The sequence below is a fragment of the Tenrec ecaudatus genome, chromosome 18 (assembly GCF_050624435.1).
Source record: "Tenrec ecaudatus isolate mTenEca1 chromosome 18, mTenEca1.hap1, whole genome shotgun sequence".
Taxonomy (NCBI): Eukaryota; Metazoa; Chordata; class Mammalia; order Afrosoricida; family Tenrecidae; genus Tenrec; species Tenrec ecaudatus.
In genome coordinates, this window is record NC_134547.1 from 47,968,154 (window position 1) to 47,981,268 (window position 13,115).

The 13,115-nt window shown below is 45.5% G+C and overlaps 1 protein-coding gene across 3 annotated transcripts in view; it reads left to right on the forward strand.

The window, feature by feature from the left end:
* Positions 1 to 177: 177 nt before the first annotated feature.
* RSPRY1 (ring finger and SPRY domain containing 1) overlaps positions 178 to 13,115 on the forward strand; it is a 47,024-nt gene continuing 34,086 nt past the window's right edge. The window contains exon 1 of one of the 3 annotated variants that reach the window (XM_075536389.1): positions 178 to 323. The gene's annotated coding sequence lies outside the window, so the exon portion shown is untranslated. Of the gene's footprint in view, positions 665 to 13,115 lie in introns of all 3 variants that reach the window. The other 2 variants (XM_075536388.1, XM_075536390.1) reach the window with 2 other exon arrangements.

The following is a 13,115-nucleotide window of genomic DNA, read 5'->3' on the forward strand; positions in this document are numbered from 1 at the left end:
GAAAGCCAGAGAGACGTGATTGGACCAGCCACATCTCGGCAAGAGGATTGGCCGGCTCTTGGCTGGGGGGCGGGGCAGAGCGCCCAGCCACGTGATCGCATTCATGAACAACAATTGGCTCTTATGAAGAGGGCGTGTCGCCGACGAAGGGGCGTCTCCTAGGGGACTGAGGGAGGGCCGGGGCGGTGCGAAGCGGGGGTGGGCCCAGCGCGTAATGGCAGCGCCGTGGCCTCGCGTCCATCTTTACCGCTCTCTCGGACCTGTCACAAAGGAGTCGCACCGCCGCCGCCTCCTCCCTCCGGTGGGCTCGGGAGCTGGAGAAAGTCAGTGCCTCGGCCCGGCCGCGTTCCTCGGGGAAGCCCCTGGGGACGCGGAGAAAGGGTGGGAGCCCAAGGGCTGGGGACATTAGAGAGGAACGGGAACTGCCTCCCGAACCTGGGGTGGGGAGACCGGACTGGGGTCGAAAGCAGCTCCGGGAAGGGATCCGGGAAGAGGTGGCCTTGGGCTGAGCCCGGGAAACACCTTGGACGTTCCCCGCCGAGGCCCGCGCTGAGGGCGCCCCGAAGAGGCTCCTGCAAGAGGGTGTTCCCCGCTTGAGGGGTCTTGGCCGGAAGAGGCTCTTGAGGGTCGCCTTTCTGAGGAGGCCACGCCGAAAAGGGCCCAGGTGAGAGGCAGGTAGCTTCTGGGGAGGCTCCTGGCGCGGAGGAGTGTCCCCCAGGTGCCCGGGGGAGATGAGAGGGTCGGGCAGGTTGCCTGTGGCAGAGTTTGTGGTTTGGGAGCACAGGTGGGCGGTAGACCTGCCCCAGCGAGACTTGGGAATGGTTTGGGGGTCTAGGAACACTTCAGAGAGAGGGGGAAGGAGGTGGGAGCCGGAGCTAGCGGATTCTTCCCCGGAGGCCCGAGCTAGAAATTGGGTAAGGGCCTTGGGGGGTAGGGGGGCCGGTTTCTGGGAGGTAGCACCTTCTCCTCCCCTCCTCTCAGGAGGTGGCTAGTGGTGAGGGGAGCTGAGGTGGCAATGTACGTTCCTTCACTCTGGAGACCGACCAGGTGTCCCAGACCGAAGATTCAGCTACTTCTGGGCGTAGTGCGGAAACCCGCCCCTCCACCCCCACCCCGCCCCTCCACCCCCACCCCGCACACACACCCTCTGTGTGGTTTGGGTTAGCCGTTTCTTCCTGTCCGTGGCCTCAGTCTCCCTTTCTATGACGAAGGAGGCCGGCACAGGCAGTCCACGGAGACTGAGAGTCCTGTCCTGGGCAGTGGGGTAGCTGCCTGAGGTTGTCCCCCAGAGTTGTACTTTGAACTTTTTAATCGCTGGAAGCGCCTATGCCCGGGCTCTAGCACAGCCGCGGTGCCCGGCTGTGTTTGCCTGCTGTTGATGGCCTGTCCTGGGAGTCCGAACTGACAACAGTTAGCGATGGAGTGGAGTCGTGCACCTCCCGCCTGCAGCCCTTAGACCAGTGGCTTGATGGCAGCCACCTTGGATCTCTTCCATGACATGTGTCCTGTGTGAAAATTCCCTGTGAACTCCAGGTGGTGTGGGAGTAAGGTTTTGTGATTCCACCACCGGCAGGGCCGCTGTTGGGGAAAGTGGAGGACTTTCTTCGCTGTACCATCCACCCATCTACCGTGGTTGTTGATCAGCCAGGAGAACTGGGAGCCCAATGGCGCTTGAAAGCCTCAAGGTTTGCTACTGCCTAGACTGAATTAAAATCAACACCCAGGATGCCAGCCTCTTTGTAAATGGGTGTCAGAGGTTGGGTGGATTTCCAGGTTTTGTTCCCAGAGTTTGCATCTAATTTGAACTGATGGTGCCTGCAGAATAAATCTTTTCCGTAAGGAAAATTTCCCTGGATAGCTGAAATTCTCCTCCAAGTCATTTGCTCTCAATATTGCAAACCTCATCCCTTTTCTTATAGGTATTCAGTGGACTTTGGATGCCTACAGGTAGTGATTGGCATGCTTCTTTCCTCAGGGATGTGGCTTCCTTTGTCCCAATATGGGCATCATGCCTGGCCGTGGCTGTCTCAAAGTCTCATTTGTGAAGACACACTGGCAGTCACTTTTCACTTTCTCTTCTATCACGATTTGCTCTGCTTTGCTTTTCCATGTCATGTCATTTACTGGGATGGCCCTTGCGCTGCAGACCTCAGTGAGACTCAATGTTTCTGTGTGTTACATTGCCTTAATGGTCAGTTAGTGGGACTTGTGAGAGCTGACTCCCCAAATAGTAGTTCATTGATTTGGTGATTTTTAAAAAATCCTTGTTTTGTGGTTTAGGTTTTAGTGTTTTGTCTGTCTGTTTTGAAGCCAAAAAACCTGATCTGCATCTCTTGTTGCGCTTATCTGGTATTCCCAGGGTCTTAAAAACAACAAGAACACTGGGTGGGCTTTCTGATTTCTCAGGATAAATATCGTGCTGACCTACTAAAGACTGTCTCTTTATGCCCTGCTTTATGCTGGCTTCCCAACCCCCTCATTATTTCTGAACCCCCATGATTATTTTTAAGTTATTGATTATAGGAAATGTTCTACATTCTCATGTGGACTTTTTTTCTGCTTTGTCAGCAAAATACCTTATCATTTAGTAAATGGGCCAAGCATTCAAGGGTAAGTGAGAACTTAATATCTTATATAGTAGTGTTATTCTATCATGAATAAAGGCAGAAAACAACAGCTCTGAAGTATATTTTGGCCAACCTTTAACAACACAATCATTGTGTGTTCCTGGTGCACATGTACGACAGTCTCTTTCAACTCCACAAGCCTGATTTAGCCCATTAGGAATTGTGTGTACTTTCTCAAAGAAAGAAGCAGCTTGTTATCTAAAGTGGGAAGTCCCTCTGCCATTTATAACTCTCTTCGATACTCTAAATATCTATATAAACCCACTGCCATCAAGTTGATTCCGACTCTAGCAGTCGTAAAGGTGGAGTAGAACTGTTCTTTAGGGTTTCCAAGACTGTAAATCTTTATGGGAACACACAGCCTCATTTTTCTCCCTAGTTGAAATGCCAGTTAGCAGCCTATGCTGAACCCAGTTGCCCCTCAAAACTCACTGCCATTAAATTGATGCCGACCCAAGTGGCCCTATAGGACAGAGAAGAACTGCCCCATGAGTTTCTGAGACTGTAACTGTTTACGGGAGTAGAAAGGCCCATCTTTCTCCTAAGTTGCAACTGGTAATTTTGAACTGCTGACCCTTCAGATCGCAGCCCAACTTGTAACTATTACACCACCAGGGCTCCTTAATATGAATGTAGTTTGGAACAATTATTATGAGTTCTTTTTTTTTTTTTTTGAGTTCTTTAAGATGATCAGTGTTCTCACTGCCATCGGATTGCTTCCAACTTTTAGTGAGCCTCCAGGGATGGGTAGAACTGCCCCTTTGGGTGTTCAAGGCTGTAAATCTTTGCTGTAGTAGAACGCCTCCCATTTCTCCTGCAGGGTAAGTAGCTGGTAGGTTTGCACTGCTGGCCTTGTGGTTGGCAGCCCGACATGGAACCACCAGTGCTTACGCTTGTTTAAATGGGATCTTTTCTGTATTTTGTAGTGAGATGTTTTAAAGTAGGATTTGATAATCACAGAGTTGCAGAAGTCAGTAAACACTATAGGTGGTAGCCACAATGTAACCAATTAGGTACTTTATTTTGTTTGTTTGTTTTGGGTTTTTTTAATCGTTTTATTAGAGGCTGTCATACAATTCTTATCACAACCCATACATACATCAATTGTATAAAGCACATCTGTACATTCATTGCCCTCATCATTCTCAAAACATTTGCTCTCCACTTAAGCCCGTGGCATCAGGTCATTTTTCCTCTCCCTGCTCCCCACTCCCTCATGAGCCCTTGATAATTTATAAATTATTATTTTGTCATATCTTTCCCTGTCCGGTGTCTCCCTTCACCCCCTTTTCTGTTGTTCGTCCGCCAGGGAGGAGGTCACATGTAGGTCCTTGTAATCGGTTCCCTCTTTCCAACACACTCTCCCTCTACCCTCCCAGTATCGCCACTCACACCACTGGTCCTGAAGGGATCATCCACCCTGGATTCCCTGTTTCTCCAGCTCCTATCTGTACCAGTGTACCTCCTCTGGTCTAGCCAGACTTGCAAGGTAGAATTGGGGGGTGGGAAGGGGGAGGAAGCATTTAGGGAATTACATACTTTAAAAGAGTTTTTCCATTTATCTTCTCTTCAAGCTTTTGACATCTTCAAGGCCCATGCCATTGAATCAAAAATCCATTGTCATCAAGTCGATTCACGCTTGTAGTGACCCTGAAGGGCAGGGACATCTGCCCCATAGGGCTCTCCAGGCTGAAAATCTGTACAGAAGCAGACTGCCCCATCTCTCTCCTCAGAACAACTGGTGGATTCAGTTAGCAACTGAGTACTTAACTCCTGTGCCACCAGGCCTCCCTTCACTATTAGGTATTTCCCCTCTATGTTATAAGGTTATTGAAAAGCCAAATCACTAAGAAGTGAATGCCAAAACTTAGACCATAGCATTTAGGAGACTTTTGACAACTTTCAGAAGTGCAAATGAACACTTAATATCTCTTTGGCTTATTTATTCAGTAAGTTGGCTCTTGGAATCGTTTTCTGGGCAACCTGTATGATTAGGGAAAGAGTACAGATTTGTTGTATACGAATAGTTGTGCCTATTCCAAAAGGGGTTGTTTGCTAATTCAATATGCAGTAAAAGCGATAACTGTAGATAGATGTGTGACAAATCCAAGGATAAATCAGGGGAAGATATTTTGTAAACAACAGTTCGGTTTTTAGTGAGCCCTGGTGGCTTAGTGGTTACAAGTTGGACTGCTAGCCACAAGGTTGGCAGTTTGAAACCCCTAGCTGCTCCGTGGGAGAAAGACTGTGTGCTGTACTGCTGTAAACAGATACAGTCTCGAGGGAGCAGGTCCACCCTGTCCTGCAGGGTCTCCATGAGTCAGCATCGACTCGAGGGCAGGGATAGGAAGAAGTGGGCTGTTTAAGCAAGATTCTTACTGTCTCTCCAAGGTTTCAAAAATTATACATGAGATAACAAGGAATGGATTCTTAAAATTTTCTCAGGCAAAAATTCTGCACATAGTTTTCTTATTACTAGAAGTTACAGTTTCCAGACCATTTCATGGTACCTATCTATACTCTTCTAGAAGAGATTTATAAAGATTTTTAAAGATTTACTAATATGTGGCATTCCTAAACCAAAACTACCACCATATTAAAGTTTACTCAATGCTCTAATGCCTTTTCTCCCAGGCACCAATGTAGAGCTCCTCACAGACCATGTGCAAAACAGGGCGTCCTGCAATAGCCCAGAAAGAGGGAGGGCTACATTTGCGGTCTGGAGCCTCAGTATTGGACTCACTGATTTCGTATGTCTTTGTGTTGACTCGTATTTTTATTTTGTTTGTCTCACTAAAGTTACCGTTCACTTTGTAGGTTACACTTTGGGCTGCTAACCACAAGTCTGGCAGTTCGAACCCACTGCTGATCCTCAAGAGAAAAAAAGCCAGGCTTTCTGCTCCCATAAAAATGTCCAGCCTCAGAAACGCCAGGGGCAATTATATTCTGCCGTCTAGGGTCGCCATGAGGAGGAGGAGTCGCCTCTATGGGAGTGAGGTGTTTTGTGTTGTTTCCCTGCGTGTTTTCTGGTTCCTCGTGAGGAGGTGCAGGGCTGGGCAGTGGTTCCTTTTGTTGTCCATCGGGTCTCTGAGTTGGAACCGGCTCATAGCAATCCACAGGGGCCTGGCCAGCAGCATTTCAGCGTCCCCGTGTGGCACAGGTGGTTAGCACCCTTAGTTGCTCACTGAAAGGCACTCTGAGTGCACCCAGGGGCTTCCCAGAAGAAAGGCCTGCTCTACTCCCAGAAGTCACCCCTCCAATGCACAGTTCTCCCGGGCCCACTCCCAGGGTCTCTGTGTTAGCGTCAACTTGCTGGCAGTCTTTCTCTGTGTAGACGGAGATATTTCTACCAATATTTTAGCTTATGATTTAAAACACGAATGAGTTGATGCCCCCTTTGCTTTCCCTGGTTTTGTGTGTGTGTGTGTGTGTGTGTGTGTGTATGTACATGTGTACAAAGAGCAAACCAAACCCTTTGGTAGCAACCCTTTAGGGTAGAGTATAACTGGTCCACAGGGTTTCCAAGTTCGTAAATCTTTACAGAAATCTTTACAGATTGCCTCACCCCCCTCCCTCATCTATTTATACTCTGAACGATTTGCTTACATTATCCTGTTCCTTTTTCTCTGAAAAAAAAAATGGTGGAGTAAGAGTCTTCCAAGTGGACTTGATGTTTTACCTGCTTCTCTGGTATAGACTAGAAGCCCTTGTGGTGGAATGGGTGATGTGTTGATCAGGTGAAAGATGAGACTTTCTACTCCCATGAAGAGTTAGTCTTGGAAACCCACAAGGCAGGTCTGCTCTGTCTTTCAGGGTCACAGTAAGTCAGAGCTGGCTCAAGGGCACTGAGTTAGTTTGTTCTGCTCTGTTCTGGCATGAACTGTGTTATGGGTAGGGATCTGAGTATGTTGTCTCCTGCTAAGCCAAGCTCCCTTGCCCAAGAGCATGAGGGAGGGACCTTATCTTATTTTCATCTCGCTCAGTACCTGAATGATGGGGTCTCTTTTTCAAAAGTGGTAAATATTTTGAAAGTATTTTCTGATTTTACAGATTTTAGCATAAAATCACTTAAAACATTTATTGAGTACTTTCTGGGTTCTAGTTGTATAATTGAGTGTTTCCAGACACCATTATAAGTAGATCTCATTAAGGAAAGTGTTATTATCTGTTGCTCTACACATTTTGTTTGCTTTTCTTAATAGCAAAGAGTTTGCCATAATAGAAAATGCTGGTCCTTAAGACTTGTGAATCACGTCCGTGTTTGAACAACAAGCCTGTATGATGGCCTGTCATTTGGTGTCTGGGGGCTGGGGGCGACTGCAACAATATAGAGTAATGCATTGTGTTTCTCCTCCCTCTGCAGCCTCCTTAGCACTTCCCTCAGTCCTGCCTTAGTATTTCCTTTGGGGTGTAAGGCAGAGTGTTCGATCCAGGAGACTTCAGGCTGGGATTTTGTTTACTTTCCCTTCTTGGCCATTACTTGCTTCTGAAAAATTCCTTACTCTCTCTCCAGTTTGAACGTTATGTTGTAATATATTTTTAAGGGCTGGAAGATCCGTCTTTTCTCCTTTGTACTGTTTCAGGTCAGGACTGGATTCTAATTCCTTCTGCCTTAAGTCACACCTGACTGGAGATGCCACTGATACTGGCTTTAAAAGCGTTCAGCGTTCAGGGGGAGGTTTTTCTAGATTTCCTTCCCAACATTTCAGCCAGAAAAACCAATCAGTGCTTCCCTAGCCTTCTTGGAGGTTGTATTGCAGGGATAATAGTGCCCTGGGTGACTGAAGTCTCCGTCACCAAGGCAGATAAAGCCACTGCAGGTTAGTTCGCCCGGACACGTGCATGACAAGTACCTTAGCAGAGCTAGAGTTCCTTTGGATGAAAGTGAAATTCCCACCAAATAGTTCATTCTCTTCCCTTCCTCTCCTCCCCCTACAGAATATCAGATCTATTAGAGCTTAAAGATAGAAACAGTCCGTTTAACGCATGTTAAAATAGTTTTTGTTCTAACTGGCAAGCGTACTCTTATTCCATGATCTACTTTTCCTACCCATCCATTGCAGTAGCAAATAATCCATCTTACTGACTTGCAGATTTTCTCCATTTTAACACAATCATCAGTGAGAATATTAATGGTGTATAGGGTGTCCTTGAGGGAATTTTAAAAGTAAATATATTTATAGATACTATTCTCCATCACAGTAGGCTTTTAGTTACACAGGTGTATGTTTTTGACAAAATTAGGCACATATAATGCCTAAGATACCCATTTTATGATTTATAAATTTTACTGTAAAAACCCCCCAACAAATATTAAAGCCTGGCTAACAATATGTATGCTCAATCATTTAGAGAAAGTGTACTGCTGCTTGCATTTACTTTGAAATGAATGTTTTAAAATTAGATGGGTTGATGGCTGAGTATCCAATGGAGCAAGTATTGTAAAAAGGCAGGATACTTTGATGGTAGAATCTAAGTGCAGCGCGTATATAAGTGGCCACTGCCAAAGGTATATTTAAATTACGAGATGTTTGAAATATTGGAATATTGGTAAAATATTGAAGAGAAGCAAATGTGACACTAACACTGTGTCACACTCATTGATTTAGAGGAGAACCAAGAACATTTCCAGCGAGGGAAGGTCATTAAACGCCCAGGGTGATGTTCACCGTTGCTGTGCATGCGCTTTGCGTGGAGGAGGGGGAGTGCTGCCTCTGCTGTTTTGGAATGATGGGTTTAAGTTGACACCAATAGTTGGTTTTGGTGTTTGACATTTACCCCCTGTGGTCTTTCCTTTAGCCAGTTTCTCCTTTCTTGGCAGTATAATCTTGAAGCCATCCTTTCAGGGGAGAGCGCGTTCTTTCTGCCACCAAGTTATATTATGATCGAATGCAAGCAAATACATGAAGAGATGAGTCATTGAGTCCTGGACCATTTGTTAGTGAGAGTTAGACCAGTGTGGTAATAATTATGTTCGTAGAGCAAAATGCTTATTAACAGTGTAATGGTTTTGCGCGTACTACCTTACCATTTAGATTACTTACTCATCCTACTAAGCAATGGCTTTTCCAGTAATGGAGTTTTTAAGTCAGTCAATTGTCACAGCCACTCTAAGAGTTGTATATATTTGAATTACGTGAAGAGCTTTTTTAAAATTTTGCCACAAAACTGACTGGTGTGAAGTGATCGTTATCGCTAAGGTGATACACACACACACACACAGGCATATACAGCATACATACAGGTGGGTTGCCTTTACATAGTCTCTAGTCTTGTTTTCCAGTCTATTCAGTCTTCCAGGCCCTGATTGATATTACCTCATACCATGGGGTTGGCAGTTCAAACCCACAAGCCACACTGTGGAAGAAAAATGAGATTGTCTGCTCATGTGAAGTCTCAGAACCCTGTGTAGGGTCCCTTGCTGTAGTCAGAATCGACTAGAAGGCAGTGGGTTGGGTTGAGTTGGTTAGTGCCGAGTACCAGCTAAATCCATTAGGATGTTTCATGGGGTAGATCTGGTGGGAAATTAATGGAACCACTTTTTAATGTGTTTGTTTCACTGAGTTGATAATATACTGTATAGTCACTAATGGATGTTAGCTCTCTTCTAATGGCTGTTTAGGCTGCTTCTGTGGATGACTGTCTTCAGAGATAGTCACTGTTCTTTTTCTAGAAAGGGAGCACTTTTGACCCTAGAAGAGTCACCATTTACTAGCATCTCCAGAGTGCTTACTTACTCCTTCCTGTCTACTCCATTGGGCTTTCTTTATAGCAGAGAGGTTTCCACACCTGGCTGATACCAGGATCCCCTGGGAGCCTTTAAGAAAACACATTCTTGGGGCACATCCTAGAAATTTTGACTCTGGAGTGAGACCAGGGATTTGCATTTTTAATAAATGCCCTCTGCAATTCTAATGCCACCTATGGGATGATAAAGGATTCCTTAAGAGAGGCTTGTAGTTCTTGGTGCTTGTAACTCGGGTCTTCCTGCAGCGCCCCACCTCCCAGAGGAGTTACTGCTGATTAACACCAGTAGTGTTATTATAGTATCTAAAATGGGAGTCCAGGTTCAGTAACGTTATGCATATTGTCACATGTTTGACCTGCACTCTATTTAATCCTCACAGTGGTACTGTGAGGTAAGCACACTTCTAGCTCTGCTTCTCAGTCCTCGGTTACCTGGGATTGACGAGGCAGTGGGACTCGTGGCTGGGTCAGTCTGACTGCTGACAGTGTTACTGCCCTGGAGCCATGGCTCACAGGTGGGCCACAAGGATTTTTTTTTAACTATTGAAAGTATAGTTTTTTAACTTCATCCCAACTTTTTTTTAAAACATTTTATTAGGGGCTCATACAACTCTTATCACAATCCATACATATACATACATCAATTGTATAAAGCACATCTGTACATTCTTTGCCCTAATCATTTTCAAAGCATTTGCTCTCCACTTAAGCCCTTTGTATCAGGTCCTCTTTTTTCCCCTCCCTCCCTGCTTCCCCCTCCCTCATGAGCCCTTGATAATTTATAAATTATTATTTTGTCATATCTTGCCCTATTCGGCGTCTCACTTCACCCCCTTCTCTGTTGTCCATCCCCCAGGGAGGAGGTCACATGTAGATCCTTATAATGGGTTCCCCCTTTCCAACCCACTCTCCCTCTTCTCGCCCAGTATCACCCCTCACATCCCTGCTCCTGAAGCTATCATCCACCCTGGATTTCCTGTGCCTCCAGCTCCTATCTGCACCAGTGTACATCCTCTGCTCTATCCAGACTTGCAAGGTAGAATTCGGATCATGGTAGTTGAGGGGGAGGAAGCATTTAAGAACTGGGGGAAAGCTGTATTCTTCATCGGTGCTACATCACACCCTGTCGTGACATCCCCTCAACTTTTACGTGCAATATTTGTTTGCACTTCACATTTCTTCTCAGTCAAATATCATGAGTGGTGGTTACTTTTTCCAAATGAAACCAAACCAAAGTCCCACTGCCCTCCAGCTGATTGTGCCTCGTAGCCACCCTGTCTGTATAGGGTGCCTGCAACTGTAGATCTCTGTGAGAGCACACAACTGCTGCACATGTTCACATGGACCGAATCTGAGATCTGATTCCCCGGGCCCCGTTCCTCCCCTTGCTGTGACTCCAGTGTGTGTACACTGAATTCAGACAAAGCCCTCTGTGGTAACCCATGCACATCAGGCCTGCCTTTGTGAAATCCCCCAAGGTGGTCCTCCCACCTACCATATACACTTGTGGATAAGCCGAGTTTTTCAGCACATGTTCTATGCCATTTTTGTGGTAAAATTAGGTACCTTGGCTGATATTTGGGTCAGCTTATATTCAAATATATATGGTAATCAACCGCTTCTTTATACCTTTATAACATGGTCCTTAAAGGGAAAAATATGGCTTTAAAATATTTGGAGAACTTTTTTATACTCAGTCTCCTTCTCTGACAAATGTAAAATTTAATTTCTTAGATCACTTGAGGAAAAATAGAAACTTCTTAGAGAAAAAAATCATGGGAATCTTCATAGATGAGTGATTCTATTCTGTTCTATTAGTCTAGTCCACTTACAGGTTATTGTTGTTGCTGGAAAACGTGTAGAGATACAGTTTAAGAATGTAAGATTAAAAATACCTTCCTATGCTACTGGCTCCCTCCTAAGTTCCTTCTTATTTTCAATATGTGTACAAGTGTTGGCTATACCAGTGTGCCTGTGCCAGTGTGCCTGTATAGAATCTACCGCTCTCTCCTTTTCAAGGGTCTGCTTTCTGGGACTTGAATCTCACCGTGAGCTTCTCAAATTCTTGCTAGCTGTCTTAATACCCTGCTGATCGCCCTTCCTCAGATATGCCTTCCTCAGCTTCATGTATCTGGTTGGATTGAATCTTCCATTTGCATCTGGAGCCCAATCCCAACTTCCATAGCAACTGGTTGGGAAGTCCCTAGTGCATGTGGGAAGCCAATGGGGTTTTCTTCTGCTCTAGTAACACTGACACCATTCTCCAGCCCTTGTCATCAAGGAAAGCTGTTTGGAACTAGAGATCAAGAGATAAAGTTTTCCCAGTCTTCTTCCTGCCAGTATCTCCAAATTGTTAGTTGGTTTGGTGGTGGTGATGGTGGTTAGGTGCTGTCTAGCCAGTTCCAACCCAAATACAACCGAAGCAGCCTTTGTACAACTGAAATAGCCCAGTCGTGCACCATCCCAGCGATCGCCATATTTGAGCCTATTGCTGCAGCCTCCATGGCACGCCATCCTTCTCATTGAGAGCCTTGTTCTGTTGTTTGCTGACCCTCGAAAGCAGCGCTTCTCAACCTGTGGATCGCAACCCCTTTGGGGACCAAATGACCTTTCACAGGGGTCGCCTAATACATCCTGCATATCAGATATTTACATTACGATTCACAAAAGTAGCAAGATTACAGTTGTGAAGTAACAACAAAAATAATTGTACGGTTGGCAGTCACCACAACATGAGGAACTGTATGAAGGGTCGCAGCATGAGGAAGGTTGAGAACCACTGCTCGAAAGCATGATATCCTTTACCAGGAACTGGTCTCTGCTGGTCCAGAGTACATGACCAGAAGCCTCCTTCTAGGGAGTATTCTGGCCGTTCCAAGACAGACTAGTGTATTCTTATGGCACTCCACAGTGCTTTCAACATTCCTGGCCGACACCGTAATGCAGCTTCATCATTTCTGCAGTCTTCCGTATTCCTTAGCCAACTTTCACCTGCATGTGAGGCCATTGAAAATACCATGGCTTAGGTCAGGAACACCTTAGCCATCAACGTCACATCCATGCTCTTCAACACGTTAAAGAGGTCTTGTGCAGCACATTCGATTGATGCAATATGTCTGATTTCTCTATTGTTGCTTCCATGAGTACTGATTGTGGTTTCAAGCAAGATGAAGTCCTTGACATCTCCAATCTTTTCCCCAATTAACATGATATTGTCTATTGGTCCAGTTTTGAAGATTTTTATTTTCTTCACACTGAGTTGTAATCCATACTGAAGGGTGCAGTGTTGGATTTTCGTCAGCAAGTGCTTTAAGTCCTCATTTTCAGCAAGGAAGGCTGTGTCATCTGCAGATCAAAGGTTGTTGATCAGCCTCCTCCAATCCTGATGCTGCACTGTGCTTCATAGAATCCAGCTTCTCAGATTATTTGCTCTGCATAGCGATTGAATAAGTTTATGGTGAAAGGACACAACCCTGACACACACCTTGCCTGATTTTAAGTGCCACACAGTATTTTTCCATGTGTATGCTTGCCTCTTGGTCTATGTAGATAGGTTTCACATGTACACAATTATGTTCTGAATTTCTCTTTTCTGGGGGCAGTGTTATCCATAATTTTCTTTGATTCATATAAATGCCTTTGCATTGTCAATAAAACACAAGTAAATATCCTTCTACTATTCTCTGCTTTCAGCCAAGATCCATCTGGCAGCAGTAAAGTTATCCCTGGTGTCATGCTCTC